The sequence below is a fragment of the Ranitomeya variabilis genome, chromosome 4, assembly GCF_051348905.1.
Source record: "Ranitomeya variabilis isolate aRanVar5 chromosome 4, aRanVar5.hap1, whole genome shotgun sequence".
Classification (NCBI taxonomy): Eukaryota; Metazoa; Chordata; class Amphibia; order Anura; family Dendrobatidae; genus Ranitomeya; species Ranitomeya variabilis.
Window position 1 is genome coordinate 7,598,364 of NC_135235.1, and position 19,310 is coordinate 7,617,673.

The 19,310-nt window shown below is 48.8% G+C and overlaps 1 protein-coding gene across 1 annotated transcript in view; it reads left to right on the plus strand.

Annotated features, from left to right (window-relative positions):
• HSPA12A (heat shock protein family A (Hsp70) member 12A) overlaps window positions 1-19,310 on the plus strand; it is a 92,539-nt gene that overhangs the window by 53,686 nt on the left and 19,543 nt on the right. The gene's annotated exons all lie outside the window — the stretch shown is intronic.

Here is a 19,310-nt window from a genome sequence, read left to right on the forward strand (position 1 = left end):
GAGAAGCCCCCGGAGGAGGATGTGGGGGGCACATACTTTCTCCATATTAATGTCTATGGATGTAGATGAGGACAGAAGCCCCCGGAGGTGGATGTGGGGGGCACATACTGTCTCCATATTAATGTCTATGGATGTAGATGAGGACAGAGAAGCCCCCGGAGGAGGATGTGGGGGGCACATACTTTCTCCATATTAATGTCTATGGATGTAGATGAGGACAGAGAAGCCCCCGGAGGAGGATGTGGGGGGCACATACTTTCTCCATATTAATGTCTATGGATGTAGATGAGGACAGAGAAGCCCCCGGAGGTGGATGTGGGGGGCAAATACTTTCTCCATATTAATGTCTATGGATGTAGATGAGGACAGAGAAGCCCCCGGAGGTGGATGTGGGGGCACATACTTTCTCCATATTAATGTCTATGGATGTAGATGAGCACAGAGAAGCCCCCGGAGGAGGATGTGGGGGGCACATACTTTCTCCATATTAATGTCTATGGATGTAGATGAGGACAGAGAAGCCCCCGGAGGTGGATGTGGGGGGCAAATACTTTCTCCATATTAATGTCTATGGATGTAGATGAGGACAGAGAAGCCCCCGGAGGTGGATGTGGGGGCACATACTTTCTCCATATTAATGTCTATGGATGTAGATGAGGACAGAGAAGCCCCCGGAGGTGGATGTGGGGGGGCACATACTTTCTCCATATTAATGTCTATGGATGTAGATGAGGACAGAGAAGCCCCCGGAGGAGGATGTGGGGGGCACATACTTTCTCCATATTAATGTCTATGGATGTAGATGAGGACAGAGAAGCCCCCGGAGGTGGATGTGGGGGGCACATACTTTCTCCATATTAATGTCTATGGATGTAGATGAGGACAGAGAAGCCCCCGGAGGAGGATGTGGGGGGCACATACTTTTCTCCATATTAATGTCTATGGATGTAGATGAGGACAGAGAAGCCCCCGGAGGAGGATGTGGGGGGCACATACTTTCTCCATATTAATGTCTATGGATGTAGATGACGACAGAGAAGCCCCTGGAGGTGGATGTGGGGGGCACATACTTTCTCCATATTAATGTCTATGGATGTAGATGAGGACAGAGAAGCCCCCGGAAGAGGATGTGGGGGGCACATACTTTCTCCATATTAATTTCTATGGATGTAGATGAGGACACAGAAGCCCCCGGAGGAGGATGTGGGGGGCACATACTTTCTCCATATTAATGTCTATGGATGTAGATGAGGACAGAGAAGCCCCCGGAGGAGGATGTGAGGGGCACATACTTTCTCCAAATTAATGTCTATGGATGTAGATGAGGACAGAGAAGCCCCCGGAGGAGGATGTGGGGGGCACATACTTTCTCCATATTAATGTCTATGGATGTAGATGAGGACAGAGAAGCCCCCGGAGGTGGATGTGGGGGGCACATACTTTCTCCATATTAATGTCTATAGATGTAGATGAGGACAGAGAAGCCCCCGGAGGAGGATGTGGGGGGCACATACTTTCTCCATATTAATGTCTATGGATGTAGATGAGGACAGAGAAGCCCCCGGAGGAGGATGTGAGGGGCACATACTTTCTCCAAATTAATGTCTATGGATGTAGATGAGGACAGAGAAGCCCCCGGAGGAGGATGTGGGGGGCACATACTTTCTCCATATTAATGTCTATGGATGTAGATGAGGACAGAGAAGCCCCCGGAGGTGGATGTGGGGGGCACATACTTTCTCCATATTAATGTCTATGGATGTAGATGAGGACAGAGAAGCCCCCGGAGGTGGATGTGGGGGGCACATACTTTCTCCATATTAATGTCTATAGATGTAGATGAGGACAGAGAAGCCCCCGGAGGAGGATGTGGGGGGCACATACTTTCTCCATATTAATGTCTATGGATGTAGATGAAGACAGAGAAGCCCCCGGAGGTGGATGTGGGGGGCACATACTTTCTCCATATTAATGTCTATGGATGTAGATGAGGACAGAGAAGCCCCCGGAGGAGGATGTGGGGGGCACATACTTTCTCCATATTAATGTCTATAGATGTAGATGAGGACAGAGAAGCCCCCGGAGGAGGATGTGGGGGGCACATACTTTCTCCATATTAATGTCTATGGATGTAGATGAGGACAGAGAAGCCCCCGGAAGAGGATGTGGGGGGCACATACTTTCTCCATATTAATTTCTATGGATGTAGATGAGGACACAGAAGCCCCCGGAGGAGGATGTGGGGGGCACATACTTTCTCCATATTAATGTCTATGGATGTAGATGAGGACAGAGAAGCCCCCGGAGGTGGATGTGGGGGGCACATACTTTTCTCCATATTAATGTCTATGGATGTAGATGAGGACAGAGAAGCCCCCGGAGGAGGATGTGGGGGGCACATACTTTTCTCCATATTAATGTCTATGGATGTAGATGAGGACAGAGAAGCCCCCGGAGGAGGATGTGGGGGGCACATACTTTCTCCATATTAATGTCTATAGATGTAGATGAGGACAGAGAAGCCCCCGGAGGTGGATGTGGGGGGCACATACTTCCTCCATATTAATGTCTATGGATGTAGATGAGGACACAGAAGTCCCCGGAGGAGGATGTGGGGGGCACATACTTTCTCCATATTAAGGTCTATGGATGTAGATGAGGACAGAGAAGCCCCCGGAGGTGGATGTGGGGGGCACATACTTTCTCCATATTAATGTCTATAGATGTAGATGAGGACAGAGAAGCCCCCGGAGGTGGATGTGGGGGGCACATACTTTCTCCATATTAATGTCTATGGATGTAGATGAGGACACAGAAGCCCCCGGAGGTGGATGTGGGGGGCACATACTTTCTCCATATTAATGTCTATGGATGTAGATGAGGACACAGAAGTCCCCGGAGGAGGATGTGGGGGGCACATACTTTCTCCATATTAATGTCTATGGATGTAGATGAGGACAGAGAAGCCCCCGGAGGAGGATGTGGGGGGCACATACTTTCTCCATATTAATGTCTATGGATGTAGATGAGGACACAGAAGCCCCCGGAGGAGGATGTGGGGGGCACATACTTTCTCCATATTAATGTCTATGGATGTAGATGAGGACAGAGAAGCCCCCGGAGGAGGATGTGGGGGGCACATACTTTCTCCATATTAATGTCTATGGATGTAGATGAGGACACAGAAGCCCCCGGAGGAGGATGTGGGGGGCACATACTTTCTCCATATTAATGTCTATGGATGTAGATGAGGACAGAGAAGCCCCCGGAGGAGGATGTGGGGGGCACATACTTTCTCCATATTAATGTCTATGGATGTAGATGAGGACAGAGAAGCCCCCGGAGGTGGATGTGAGGGGCACATACTTTCTCCATATTAAGGTCTATGGATGTAGATGAGGACAGAGAAGCCCCCGGAGGTGGATGTGGGGGGCACATACTTTCTCCATATTAATGTCTATGGATATAGTGAGGACAGAGAAGCCCCCAGAGGAGGATGTGGGGGGCACATACTTTCTCCATATTAATGTCTATGGATGTAGATGAGGACAGAGAAGCCCCCGGAGGTGGATGTGGGGGGCACATACTTTCTCCATATTAATGTCTATGGATGTAGATGAGGACAGAGAAGCCCCCGGAGGTGGATGTGGGGGGCACATACTTTCTCCATATTAATGTCTATAGATGTAGATGAGGACAGAGAAGCCCCCGGAGGTGGATGTGGGGGGCACATACTTTCTCCATATTAATGTCTATGGATGTAGATGAGGACACAGAAGCCCCCGGAGGTGGATGTGGGGGGCACATACTTTCTCCATATTAATGTCTATGGATGTAGATGAGGACAGAGAAGCCCCCGGAGGAGGATGTGGGGGGCACATACTTTCTCCATATTAATGTCTATGGATATAGATAAGGACAGAGCAGCCCCCGGAGGTGGATGTGGGGGGCACATACTTTCTCCATATTAATGTCTATGGATGTAGATGAGGACAGAGAAGCCCCCGGAGGAGGATGTGGGGGCACATACTTTCTCCATATTAATGTCTATGGATGTAGATGAGGACAGAGAAGCCCCCGGAGGAGGATGTGGGGGGCACATACTTTCTCCATATTAATGTCTATGGATGTAGATGACAGAGAAGCCCCCGGAGGAGGATGTGGGGGGCACATACTTTCTCCATATTAATGTGTATGGATGTAGATGAGGACAGAGAAGCCCCCGGAGGAGGATGTGGGGGGCACATACTTTCTCCATATTAATGTCTATGAATGTAGATGAGGACAGAGAAGCCCCCGGAGGAGGATGTGGGGGGGCACATACTTTCTCCATATTAATGTCTATGGATGTAGATGACAGAGAAGCCCCCGGAGGAGGATGTGGGGGGCACATACTTTCTCCATATTAATGTCTATGAATGTAGATGAGGACAGAGAAGCCCCCGGAGGAGGATGTGGGGGGGGCACATACTTTCTCCATATTAATGTCTATGGATGTAGATGAGGACAGAGAAGCCCCCGGAGGTGGATGTGGGGGGCACATACTTTCTCCATATTAATGTCTATGGATGTAGATGAGGACAGAGAAGCCCCCAGAGGTGGATGTGGGGGGCACATACTTTTCTCCATATTAATGTCTATGGATGTAGATGAGGACAGAGAAGCCCCCGGAGGAGGATGTGGGGGGCACATACTTTTCTCCATATTAATGTCTATGGATGTAGATGAGGACAGAGAAGCCCCCGGAGGTGGATGTGGGGGGCACATACTTTCTCCATATTAATGTCTATGAATGTAGATGAGGACAGAGAAGCCCCCGGAGGAGGATGTGGGGGGGGCACATACTTTCTCCATATTAATGTCTATGGATGTAGATGAGGACAGAGAAGCCCCCGGAGGAGGATGTGGGGGGCACATACTTTCTCCATATTAATGTCTATAGATGTAGATGAGGACAGAGAAGCCCCCGGAGCTGGATGTGGGGGGCACATACTTTCCCCATATTAATGTCTATGGATGTAGATGAGGACAGAGAAGCCCCCGGAGGAGGATGTGGGGGGCACATACTTTCTCCATATTAATGTCTATGGATGTAGATGAGGACAGAGAAGCCCCCAGAGGTGGATGTGGGGGGCACATACTTTTCTCCATATTAATGTCTATGGATGTAGATGAGGACAGAGAAGCCCCCGGAGGAGGATGTGGGGGGCACATACTTTTCTCCATATTAATGTCTATGGATGTAGATGAGGACAGAGAAGCCCCCGGAGGAGGATGTGGGGGGGGCACATACTTTCTCCATATTAATGTCTATGGATGTAGATGAGGACAGAGAAGCCCCCGGAGGTGGATGTGGGGGGCACATACTTTCTCCATATTAATGTCTATGAATGTAGATGAGGACAGAGAAGCCCCCGGAGGAGGATGTGGGGGGGGCACATACTTTCTCCATATTAATGTCTATGGATGTAGATGAGGACAGAGAAGCCCCCGGAGGTGGATGTGGGGGGCACATACTTTCTCCATATTAATGTCTATGGATGTAGATGAGGACAGAGAAGCCCCCAGAGGTGGATGTGGGGGGCACATACTTTTCTCCATATTAATGTCTATGGATGTAGATGAGGACAGAGAAGCCCCCGGAGGAGGATGTGGGGGGCACATACTTTTCTCCATATTAATGTCTATGGATGTAGATGAGGACAGAGAAGCCCCCGGAGGAGGATGTGGGGGGCACATACTTTTCTCCATATTAATGTCTATGAATGTAGATGAGGACAGAGAAGCCCCCGGAGGAGGATGTGGGGGGGGCACATACTTTCTCCATATTAATGTCTATGGATGTAGATGAGGACAGAGAAGCCCCCGGAGGTGGATGTGGGGGGCACATACTTTCTCCATATTAATGTCTATGAATGTAGATGAGGACAGAGAAGCCCCCGGAGGAGGATGTGGGGGGGGCACATACTTTCTCCATATTAATGTCTATGGATGTAGATGAGGACAGAGAAGCCCCCGGAGGTGGATGTGGGGGGCACATACTTTCTCCATATTAATGTCTATGGATGTAGATGAGGACAGAGAAGCCCCCAGAGGTGGATGTGGGGGGCACATACTTTTCTCCATATTAATGTCTATGGATGTAGATGAGGACAGAGAAGCCCCCGGAGGAGGATGTGGGGGGCACATACTTTCTCCATATTAATGTCTATGGATGTAGATGAGGACAGAGAAGCCCCCGGAGGTGGATGTGGGGGGCACATACTTTCTCCATATTAATGTCTATGGATGTAGATGAGGACAGAGAAGCCCCCGGAGGAGGATGTGGGGGGCACATACTTTTCTCCATATTAATGTCTATGGATGTAGATGAGGACAGAGAAGCCCCCGGAGGTGGATGTGGGGGGCACATACTTTCTCCATATTAATGTCTATGGATGTAGATGAGGACAGAGAAGCCCCCGGAGGTGGATGTGGGGGGCACATACTTTCTCCATATTAATGTCTATGGATGTGGATGAGGACACAGAAGCCCCCGGAGGTGGATGTGGGGGGCACATACTTTCTCCATATTAATGTCTATGGATGTAGTTGAGGGCAGAGAAGCCCCCGGAGGAGGATGTGGGGGGCACATACTTTCTCCATATTAATGTCTATGGATGTAGTTGAGGGCAGAGAAGCCCCCGGAGGAGGATGTGGGGGGCACATACTTTCTCCATATTAATGTCTATGGATGTGGATGAGGACACAGAAGCCCCCGGAGGTGGATGTGGGGGGCACATACTTTCTCCATATTAATGTCTATGGATGTAGTTGAGGGCAGAGAAGCCCCCGGAGGTGGATGTGGGGGGCACATACTTTCTCCATATTAATGTCTATGGATGTAGTTGAGGGCAGAGAAGCCCCCGGAGGTGGATGTGGGGGGCACATACTTCCTTCATATTAATGTCTATGGATGTGGATGAGGACACAGAAGCCCCCGGAGGTGGATGTGGGGGGCACATACTTTCTCCATATTAATGTCTATGGATGTAGATGAGGACAGAGAAGCCCCCGGAGGTGGATGTGGGGGGCACATACTTTCTCCATATTAATGTCTATGGATGTAGATGAGGACAGAGAAGCCCCCGGAGGAGGATGTGGGGGGCACATACTTTCTCCATATTAATGTCTATGGATGTAGATGAGGACAGAGAAGCCCCCGGAGGTGGATGTGGGGGGCACATACTTTCTCCATATTAATGTCTATGGATGTGGATGAGGACACAGAAGCCCCCGGAGGTGGATGTGGGGGGCACATACTTTCTCCATATTAATGTCTATGGATGTGGATGAAGACAGAGAAGCCCCCGGAGGTGGATGTGGGGGGCACATACTTTCTCCATATTAATGTCTATGGATGTAGATGAGGACAGAGAGGCCCCCGGAGGTGGATGTGGGGGGCACATACTTTCTCCATATTAATGTCTATGGATGTAGATGAGGACAGAGAGGCCCCCGGAGGTGGATGTGGGGGGCACATACTTTCTCCATATTAATGTCTATGGATGTAGATGAGGACAGAGAGGCCCCCGGAGGAGGATGTGGGGGGCACATACTTTCTCCATATTAATGTCTATGGATGTAGATGAGGACAGAGAAGCCCCCGGAGGTGGATGTGGGGGGCACATACTTTTCTCCATATTAATGTCTATGGATGTAGATGAGGACAGAGAAGCCCCCGGAAGTGGATGTGGGGGGGGCACATACTTTCTCCATATTAATGTCTATGGATGTAGATGAGGACAGAGAAGCCCCCGGAGGATGTGGGGGGCACATACTTTCTCCATATTAATGTCTATGGATGTAGATGAGGACAGAGAAGCCCCCGGAGGAGGATGTGGGGGGCACATACTTTCTCCATATTAATGTCTATGGATGTAGATGAGGACAGAGAGGCCCCCGGAGGAGGATGTGGGGGGCACATACTTTCTCCATATTAATGTCTATGGATGTAGATGAGGACAGAGAGGCCCCCGGAGGTGGATGTGGGGGGCAAATACTTTTCTCCATATTAATGTCTATGGATGTAGATGAGGACAGAGAAGCCCCCGGAGGTGGATGTGGGGGGGGCACATACTTTCTCCATATTAATGTCTATGGATGTAGATGAGGACAGAGAAGCCCCCGGAGGTGGATGTGGGGGGCACATACTTTCTCCATATTAATGTCTATGGATGTAGATGAGGACAGAGAAGCCCCCGGAGGTGGATGTGGGGGGCACATACTTTCTCCATATTAATGTCTATGGATGTAGATGAGGACAGAGAAGCCCCCGGAGGTGGATGTGGGGGGCACATACTTTTTCCATACAAATGTCTATGGATGTAGAGGACAGAGAAGCCCCCGGAGGAGGATGTGGGGGGCACATACTTTCTCCATATTAATGTCTATGGATGTGGATGAGGAGAGAGAAGCCCCCGGAGGTGGATGTGGGGGGCACATACTTTCTCCATATTAATGTCTATGGATGTAGATGAGGACAGAGAAGCCCCCGGAGGTGGATGTGGGGGGCACATACTTTCTCCATATTAATGTCTATGGATGTAGATGAGGACAGAGAAGCCCCCGGAGGTGGATGTGGGGGGCACATACTTTCTCCATATTAATGTCTATGGATGTAGATGAGGACAGAGAAGCCCCCGGAGGTGGATGTGGGGGGCACATACTTTCTCCATATTAATGTCTATGGATGTAGATGAGGACAGAGAAGCCCCCGGAGGAGGATGTGGGGGGCACATACTTTCTCCATATTAATGTCTATGGATGTAGTTGAGGGCAGAGAAGCCCCCGGAGGTGGATGTGGGGGGCACATACTTTCTCCATATTAATGTCTATGGATGTAGATGAGGACAGAGAAGCCCCCGGAGGAGGATGTGGGGGGCACATACTTTCTCCATATTAATGTCTATGGATGTAGTTGAGGGCAGAGAAGCCCCCGGAGGTGGATGTGGGGGGCACATACTTTCTCCATATTAATGTCTATGGATGTAGATGAGGACAGAGAAGCCCCCGGAGGTGGATGTGGGGGGCACATACTTTCTCCATATTAATGTCTATGGATGTAGTTGAGGGCAGAGAAGCCCCCGGAGGTGGATGTGGGGGGCACATACTTTCTCCATATTAATGTCTATGGATGTAGATGAGGACAGAGAAGCCCCCGGAGGTGGATGTGGGGGGCACATACTTTCCCCATATTAATGTCTATAGATGTAGATGAGGACAGAGAAGCCCCCGGAGGTGGATGTGGGGGGCACATACTTTCTCCATATTAATGTCTATGGATGTAGAGGAGGACAGAGAAGCCCCCGGAGGAGGATGTGGGGGGCACATACTTTCTCCATATTAATGTCTATGGATGTAGATGACAGAGAAGCCCACGGAGGTGGATGTGGGGGGCACATACTTTCTCCATATTAATGTCTATAGATGTAGATGAGGGCAGAGAAGCCCCCGGAGGTGGATGTGGGGGGCACATACTTTCTCCATATTAATGTCTATGGATGTAGATGAGGACAGAGAAGCCCCCGGAGGAGGATGTGGGGGGCACATACTTTCTCCATATTAATGTCTATGGATGTAGATGAGGACAGAGAAGCCCCCGGAGGTGGATGTGGGGGGCACATACTTTTTCCATACAAATGTCTATGGATGTAGAGGACAGAGAAGCCCCCGGAGGAGGATGTGGGGGGCACATACTTTCTCCATATTAATGTCTATGGATGTAGATGAGGAGAGAGAAGCCCCCGGAGGTGGATGTGGGGGGCACATACTTTCTCCATATTAATGTCTATGGATGTAGATGAGGACAGAGAAGCCCCCGGAGGTGGATGTGGGGGGCACATACTTTCTCCATATTAATGTCTATGGATGTAGATGAGGACAGAGAAGCCCCCGGAGGAGGGTGCGGGGGGCACATACTTTCTCCATATTAATGTCTATAGATGTAGATGAGGACAGAGAAGCCCCCGGAGGAGGATGTGGGGGGCACATACTTTCTCCATATTAATGTCTATGGATGTAGATGAGGACAGAGAAGCCCCCGGAGGAGGGTGCGGGGGGCACATACTTTCTCCATATTAATGTCTATGGATGTAGATGAGGACAGAGAAGCCCCCGGAGGAGGATGTGGGGGGCACATACTTTCCTCCATATTAATGTCTATGGATGTAAATGAGGACAGAGAAGCCCCCGGAGGAGGATGTGGGGGGCACATACTTTCTCCATATTAATGTCTATGGATGTAGTTGAGGGCAGAGAAGCCCCCGGAGGAGGATGTGGGGGGCACATACTTTCTCCATATTAATGTCTATGGATGTAGATGAGGACAGAGAAGCCCCCGGGGGAGGATGTGGGGGGCACATACTTTCTCCATATTAATGTCTATGGATGTAGATGAGGACAGAGAAGCCCCCGGAGGTGGATGTGGGGGGCACATACTTTCTCCATATTAATGTCTATAGATGTAGATGAGGACAGAGAAGCCCCCGGAGGTGGATGTGGGGGGCACATACTTTCTCCATATTAATGTCTATAGATGTAGATGAGGACAGAGAAGCCCCCGGAGGTGGATGTGGGGGGCACATACTTTCTCCATATTAATGTCTATGGATGTAGAGGAGGACAGAGAAGCCCCCGGAGGAGGATGTGGGGGGCACATACTTTCTCCATATTAATGTCTATGGATGTAGATGAGGACAGAGAAGCCCCCGGAGGTGGATGTGGGGGGCACATACTTTCTCCATATTAATGTCTATGGATGTAGATGAGGACAGAGAAGCCCCCGGAGGAGGGTGCGGGGGGCACATACTTTCTCCATATTAATGTCTATAGATGTAGATGAGGACAGAGAAGCCCCCGGAGGTGGATGTGGGGGGCACATACTTTCTCCATATTAATGTCTATAGATGTAGATGAGGACAGAGAAGCCCCCGGAGGTGGATGTGGGGGGCACATACTTTCTCCATATTAATGTCTATGGATGTAGAGGAGGACAGAGAAGCCCCCGGAGGAGGATGTGGGGGGCACATACTTTCTCCATATTAATGTCTATGGATGTAGAGGAGGACAGAGAAGCCCCCGGAGGAGGATGTGGGGGGCACATACTTTCTCCATATTAATGTCTATGGATGTGGATGAGGACACAGAAGCCCCCGGAGGTGGATGTGGGGGGCACATACTTTCTCCATATTAATGTCTATGGATGTAGTTGAGGGCAGAGAAGCCCCCGGAGGAGGATGTGGGGGGCACATACTTTCTCCATATTAATGTCTATGGATGTAGTTGAGGGCAGAGAAGCCCCCGGAGGAGGATGTGGGGGGCACATACTTTCTCCATATTAATGTCTATGGATGTGGATGAGGACACAGAAGCCCCCGGAGGTGGATGTGGGGGGCACATACTTTCTCCATATTAATGTCTATGGATGTAGTTGAGGGCAGAGAAGCCCCCGGAGGTGGATGTGGGGGGCACATACTTTCTCCATATTAATGTCTATGGATGTAGTTGAGGGCAGAGAAGCCCCCGGAGGTGGATGTGGGGGGCACATACTTCCTTCATATTAATGTCTATGGATGTGGATGAGGACACAGAAGCCCCCGGAGGTGGATGTGGGGGGCACATACTTTCTCCATATTAATGTCTATGGATGTAGATGAGGACAGAGAAGCCCCCGGAGGTGGATGTGGGGGGCACATACTTTCTCCATATTAATGTCTATGGATGTAGATGAGGACAGAGAAGCCCCCGGAGGAGGATGTGGGGGGCACATACTTTCTCCATATTAATGTCTATGGATGTAGATGAGGACAGAGAAGCCCCCGGAGGTGGATGTGGGGGGCACATACTTTCTCCATATTAATGTCTATGGATGTGGATGAGGACACAGAAGCCCCCGGAGGTGGATGTGGGGGGCACATACTTTCTCCATATTAATGTCTATGGATGTGGATGAAGACAGAGAAGCCCCCGGAGGTGGATGTGGGGGGCACATACTTTCTCCATATTAATGTCTATGGATGTAGATGAGGACAGAGAGGCCCCCGGAGGTGGATGTGGGGGGCACATACTTTCTCCATATTAATGTCTATGGATGTAGATGAGGACAGAGAGGCCCCCGGAGGTGGATGTGGGGGGCACATACTTTCTCCATATTAATGTCTATGGATGTAGATGAGGACAGAGAGGCCCCCGGAGGAGGATGTGGGGGGCACATACTTTCTCCATATTAATGTCTATGGATGTAGATGAGGACAGAGAAGCCCCCGGAGGTGGATGTGGGGGGCACATACTTTTCTCCATATTAATGTCTATGGATGTAGATGAGGACAGAGAAGCCCCCGGAAGTGGATGTGGGGGGGGCACATACTTTCTCCATATTAATGTCTATGGATGTAGATGAGGACAGAGAAGCCCCCGGAGGATGTGGGGGGCACATACTTTCTCCATATTAATGTCTATGGATGTAGATGAGGACAGAGAAGCCCCCGGAGGAGGATGTGGGGGGCACATACTTTCTCCATATTAATGTCTATGGATGTAGATGAGGACAGAGAGGCCCCCGGAGGAGGATGTGGGGGGCACATACTTTCTCCATATTAATGTCTATGGATGTAGATGAGGACAGAGAGGCCCCCGGAGGTGGATGTGGGGGGCACATACTTTCTCCATATTAATGTCTATGGATGTAGATGAGGACAGAGAAGCCCCCGGAGGTGGATGTGGGGGGGGCACATACTTTCTCCATATTAATGTCTATGGATGTAGATGAGGACAGAGAAGCCCCCGGAGGTGGATGTGGGGGGCACATACTTTCTCCATATTAATGTCTATGGATGTAGATGAGGACAGAGAAGCCCCCGGAGGTGGATGTGGGGGGCACATACTTTCTCCATATTAATGTCTATGGATGTAGATGAGGACAGAGAAGCCCCCGGAGGTGGATGTGGGGGGCACATACTTTTTCCATACAAATGTCTATGGATGTAGAGGACAGAGAAGCCCCCGGAGGAGGATGTGGGGGGCACATACTTTCTCCATATTAATGTCTATGGATGTGGATGAGGAGAGAGAAGCCCCCGGAGGTGGATGTGGGGGGCACATACTTTCTCCATATTAATGTCTATGGATGTAGATGAGGACAGAGAAGCCCCCGGAGGTGGATGTGGGGGGCACATACTTTCTCCATATTAATGTCTATGGATGTAGATGAGGACAGAGAAGCCCCCGGAGGTGGATGTGGGGGGCACATACTTTCTCCATATTAATGTCTATGGATGTAGATGAGGACAGAGAAGCCCCCGGAGGTGGATGTGGGGGGCACATACTTTCTCCATATTAATGTCTATGGATGTAGATGAGGACAGAGAAGCCCCCGGAGGAGGATGTGGGGGGCACATACTTTCTCCATATTAATGTCTATGGATGTAGTTGAGGGCAGAGAAGCCCCCGGAGGTGGATGTGGGGGGCACATACTTTCTCCATATTAATGTCTATGGATGTAGATGAGGACAGAGAAGCCCCCGGAGGAGGATGTGGGGGGCACATACTTTCTCCATATTAATGTCTATGGATGTAGTTGAGGGCAGAGAAGCCCCCGGAGGTGGATGTGGGGGGCACATACTTTCTCCATATTAATGTCTATGGATGTAGATGAGGACAGAGAAGCCCCCGGAGGTGGATGTGGGGGGCACATACTTTCTCCATATTAATGTCTATGGATGTAGTTGAGGGCAGAGAAGCCCCCGGAGGTGGATGTGGGGGGCACATACTTTCTCCATATTAATGTCTATGGATGTAGATGAGGACAGAGAAGCCCCCGGAGGTGGATGTGGGGGGCACATACTTTCCCCATATTAATGTCTATAGATGTAGATGAGGACAGAGAAGCCCCCGGAGGTGGATGTGGGGGGCACATACTTTCTCCATATTAATGTCTATGGATGTAGAGGAGGACAGAGAAGCCCCCGGAGGAGGATGTGGGGGGCACATACTTTCTCCATATTAATGTCTATGGATGTAGATGACAGAGAAGCCCCCGGAGGTGGATGTGGGGGGCACATACTTTCTCCATATTAATGTCTATAGATGTAGATGAGGGCAGAGAAGCCCCCGGAGGTGGATGTGGGGGGCACATACTTTCTCCATATTAATGTCTATGGATGTAGATGAGGACAGAGAAGCCCCCGGAGGAGGATGTGGGGGGCACATACTTTCTCCATATTAATGTCTATGGATGTAGATGAGGACAGAGAAGCCCCCGGAGGTGGATGTGGGGGGCACATACTTTTTCCATACAAATGTCTATGGATGTAGAGGACAGAGAAGCCCCCGGAGGAGGATGTGGGGGGCACATACTTTCTCCATATTAATGTCTATGGATGTAGATGAGGAGAGAGAAGCCCCCGGAGGTGGATGTGGGGGGCACATACTTTCTCCATATTAATGTCTATGGATGTAGATGAGGACAGAGAAGCCCCCGGAGGTGGATGTGGGGGGCACATACTTTCTCCATATTAATGTCTATGGATGTAGATGAGGACAGAGAAGCCCCCGGAGGAGGGTGCGGGGGGCACATACTTTCTCCATATTAATGTCTATAGATGTAGATGAGGACAGAGAAGCCCCCGGAGGAGGATGTGGGGGGCACATACTTTCTCCATATTAATGTCTATGGATGTAGATGAGGACAGAGAAGCCCCCGGAGGAGGGTGCGGGGGGCACATACTTTCTCCATATTAATGTCTATGGATGTAGATGAGGACAGAGAAGCCCCCGGAGGAGGATGTGGGGGGCACATACTTTCCTCCATATTAATGTCTATGGATGTAAATGAGGACAGAGAAGCCCCCGGAGGAGGATGTGGGGGGCACATACTTTCTCCATATTAATGTCTATGGATGTAGTTGAGGGCAGAGAAGCCCCCGGAGGAGGATGTGGGGGGCACATACTTTCTCCATATTAATGTCTATGGATGTAGATGAGGACAGAGAAGCCCCCGGGGGAGGATGTGGGGGGCACATACTTTCTCCATATTAATGTCTATGGATGTAGATGAGGACAGAGAAGCCCCCGGAGGTGGATGTGGGGGGCACATACTTTCTCCATATTAATGTCTATAGATGTAGATGAGGACAGAGAAGCCCCCGGAGGTGGATGTGGGGGGCACATACTTTCTCCATATTAATGTCTATAGATGTAGATGAGGACAGAGAAGCCCCCGGAGGTGGATGTGGGGGGCACATACTTTCTCCATATTAATGTCTATGGATGTAGAGGAGGACAGAGAAGCCCCCGGAGGAGGATGTGGGGGGCACATACTTTCTCCATATTAATGTCTATGGATGTAGATGAGGACAGAGAAGCCCCCGGAGGTGGATGTGGGGGGCACATACTTTCTCCATATTAATGTCTATGGATGTAGATGAGGACAGAGAAGCCCCCGGAGGAGGGTGCGGGGGGCACATACTTTCTCCATATTAATGTCTATAGATGTAGATGAGGACAGAGAAGCCCCCGGAGGTGGATGTGGGGGGCACATACTTTCTCCATATTAATGTCTATAGATGTAGATGAGGACAGAGAAGCCCCCGGAGGTGGATGTGGGGGGCACATACTTTCTCCATATTAATGTCTATGGATGTAGAGGAGGACAGAGAAGCCCCCGGAGGAGGATGTGGGGGGCACATACTTTCTCCATATTAATGTCTATGGATGTAGAGGAGGACAGAGAAGCCCCCGGAGGTGGATGTGGGGGGCACATACTTTCTCCATATAGTGTGTGTCTATACAGACTACAGACGATTCTAACCAAATTAGAATATCTTCAAAAAGTGAATTTATTTCAGTTCTTCAATACAAAAAGCGAATCTCCTACATTCTATAGAGTCATTACACACAGAGTGATCTCCTTTACATGTTTATTTCTTAAGAAAATTGCAACCACAACGGGGGTAAAAGAAAAATAATAATATAGACTTAATTATTAATAATTTATAATGACCCCAGTGATAACAACAAAAAAAGTGAGTGGAAACCACTCATGCCATGAGGAAAAAACCAACCACCTAAAGCCAGGAAACCAATCCCAGAAAAAGGAAAACAAAGCAGGGAATATGTATAATTATATATAAATCTTTATTGATGGTGATACAAATAATTTAAAAAGTGCACATGTTGGATAAAATAATTAAAGTAAAATTCCCAAACAATTATATATAATAGCCAATAGGCCTACGGTGTACCATAAGTAATAAAACAATTGTATAGTAATATCATATATATGTCTCCCAAATTGTACGTATAAATCGTGAAAATGAATAAAATTAAAAATGATATATATTAACCCATAATAGGGTAAGAAGGAGAAAGTGCCAATAGTGAAAAAAGTGCAATCGTGCAATATAAATCACTCGCAAATCTATCAAGTGCACTACACAAAAAAAGCAATAAAGTGGCCAGTATGAAATGTGGAGGACATATACCTTATGGAGTCACCGTATCCAACAAAGCGCACCCCGACGCGCGTTTCGGATACACGATCCTTCGTCAGGGGGTAACTGACGAAGGATCGTGTATCCGAAACGCGCGTCGGGGTGCGCTTTGTTGGATACGGTGACTCCATAAGGTATATGTCCTCCACATTTCATACTGGCCACTTTATTGCTTTTTTTGTGTAGTGCACTTGATAGATTTGCGAGTGATTTATATTGCACGATTGCACTTTTTTCACTATTGGCACTTTCTCCTTCTTACCCTATTATGGGTTAATATATATCATTTTTAATTTTATTCATTTTCACGATTTATACGTACAATTTGGGAGACATATATATGATATTACTATACAATTGTTTTATTACTTATGGTACACCGTAGGCCTATTGGCTATTATATATAATTGTTTGGGAATTTTACTTTAATTATTTTATCCAACATGTGCACTTTTTAAATTATTTGTATCACCATCAATAAAGATTTATATATAATTATACATATTCCCTGCTTTGTTTTCCTTTTTCTGGGATTGGTTTCCTGGCTTTAGGTGGTTGGTTTTTTCCACATGTTTATTTCTGTTAATGTTGATGGTTATGGCTTACAGCCAATGAAAACGTCATTATCTCAGTAAATTAGAATACTTTATAACACCAGTTTGAAAAATGATTGTAAAATCTGAAATGTATGTTCAGTAAATGCACTCAATACTTGGTCGGGCTCCTTTTGCATCAATTACTGCATCAATGCGGCGTGGCATGGAGGCGATCAGCCTGTGGCACTGCTGAGGGGTTATGGAAGCCCAGGTTGCTTTGATAGCAGCCTTCAGCTCATCTGCATTGTTGGGTCTGGTGTCTCATCTTCCTCTTGACAATACTCTATAGATTCTCTATGTGGTTAAGGTCAGGCGAGTTTGCTGCCAATCAAGCTCAGTGATACTGTTGTTTTTACACCAGGTGTTGGTACTTTTGGCCGTGTGGACAGGGGTCAAGTCCTGCTGGAGAATGACATTTCCATCTCCAGAAAGCTTGTCAGCAGAGGGAAGCATGAAGTGCTCTAAAATGTCCTGGTAGACGGCTGCGCTGACTTTGGTCTTGATAAAACACAGTGGACCTACACCAGCAGATGACATGGCTCCCCAAACCATCACTGATGGTGGAGACTTCACACTAGACCTCCAGCAGCTCGGATTGTGGCCTCTCCACTCTTCCTCCAGACTCTGGGACCTTGATTTCCAAATTAAATGCAAAATTTACTTTCATCTGAACACAACACCTTGGACCACTGACAACAGTCCAGTTCTTGTTCTCCTTGGCCCAGGTAAGACGGTTCTGGCGTTGTCTATTGGTCATGATGAGTGGCTGACACAAGGAATGTGACACTTGTAGCCCATGTCCTGGACACGTCTGTGTGTGGTGAAGCAATGACTCCAGCAGCAGTCCTCTCCTTGTGAATCTCCTCCACATTACTGAATGGCCTTTTCTTAACAATCCTTTCCAGGCTGCAGTTATCCCGGTTGTTTGTGCACCTTTTTCTACCACACTTTTTCTTTCACTCCACTTTCCATTAATATTCTTGGATACAGCACTGTGTGAACAGCCGGCTTATTTAGCAATGACCTTTTGTGGCTTCCCCTCCTTGTGGAGTGTGTCAGTGACGCCTTCTGGACATGTCAGGTCAGCAGTCTTCCCCATGATTGTGGAGCTACTGGAACAGACTAGGGGACCTTTATAAACACTTAGCAAACCTTTACAGGTGATTATTGTTAATTATTCTAATTTACTGAGATAATGACTTTTGGGCTGTCATTGGCTGTAAGCCATAATCATCAACATTAACAGAAATAAACACATGAAATAGATCACTCTGTGTGTAATGACTCTATAGAATATAGGAGATTAATTATTTGTATTGAAGAATGGAAATAAATTCACTTTTTGGTGATATTCTAATGTTGTGAGAAGCTCCTGTATATATACAGTGAGCATGTTGTGGTTGGGGTCTTGCACCCACAGTCGGGGTCCTCCCACCCATGCTGACCTCTGTCACCACCACCTGACCATCAGAGCTGGGCCTTGGGGAAGATGATGGCAGGAGCATCGTTGTGCGGTGGCCTGAGCCGACGTTATGTGGTGGCGTGGGCATCATGTGAAGTAGACCTGCAGCACCCACCTAAGGTTGTCCAGCGCCCCTTTTGGCGGCAGTGGATTCCATAATGGCAGCTCCTTCAACAGGTGATGGTCTGAGGATCGAGGTGATCACTTACCTCCAGAGCCCCAGGCCTTGGCCGATCGATGATCTGGGATCCATGGGTGCTGCCCTGATGATGGCACAGGTGTCCGGACGATGGCGGTGGTGCTCTGCGACGCTCTGTGGCAGGGTTATCTCGGGATCCTTTCATCGTAGAGTCCCAGTATCGATGGAGACGCTTCATTCCGTGTTGGTAAACGGCTCGCGCTCCCCGCACTCTTGGCTGTAGCGCATTCTCAGAGAGGCGGCCATCATAGTCCCACCAGAGCTGCGTGGGTGAGCGATGCCACTAAAGGTCCCGGATGCAGATCGTATGTCTCTGCTGCTCCGGAGCTCGTAATCCACACGGTTTCTGACAGCGATGACTCCGTTCAGACGCAGCGTTAATATTCAGCTGGTGGATCAAAACCTTTCCTGCAGAATCAGTGCCGCTCCAGTCCAGGTGTCCAGCTGCTTGTGAGTCTGCACTGTAACACCAGACCCAGCCTGGGACTGGAGGGCACGGATTATGGAGGAAAGCCGCCATGTTT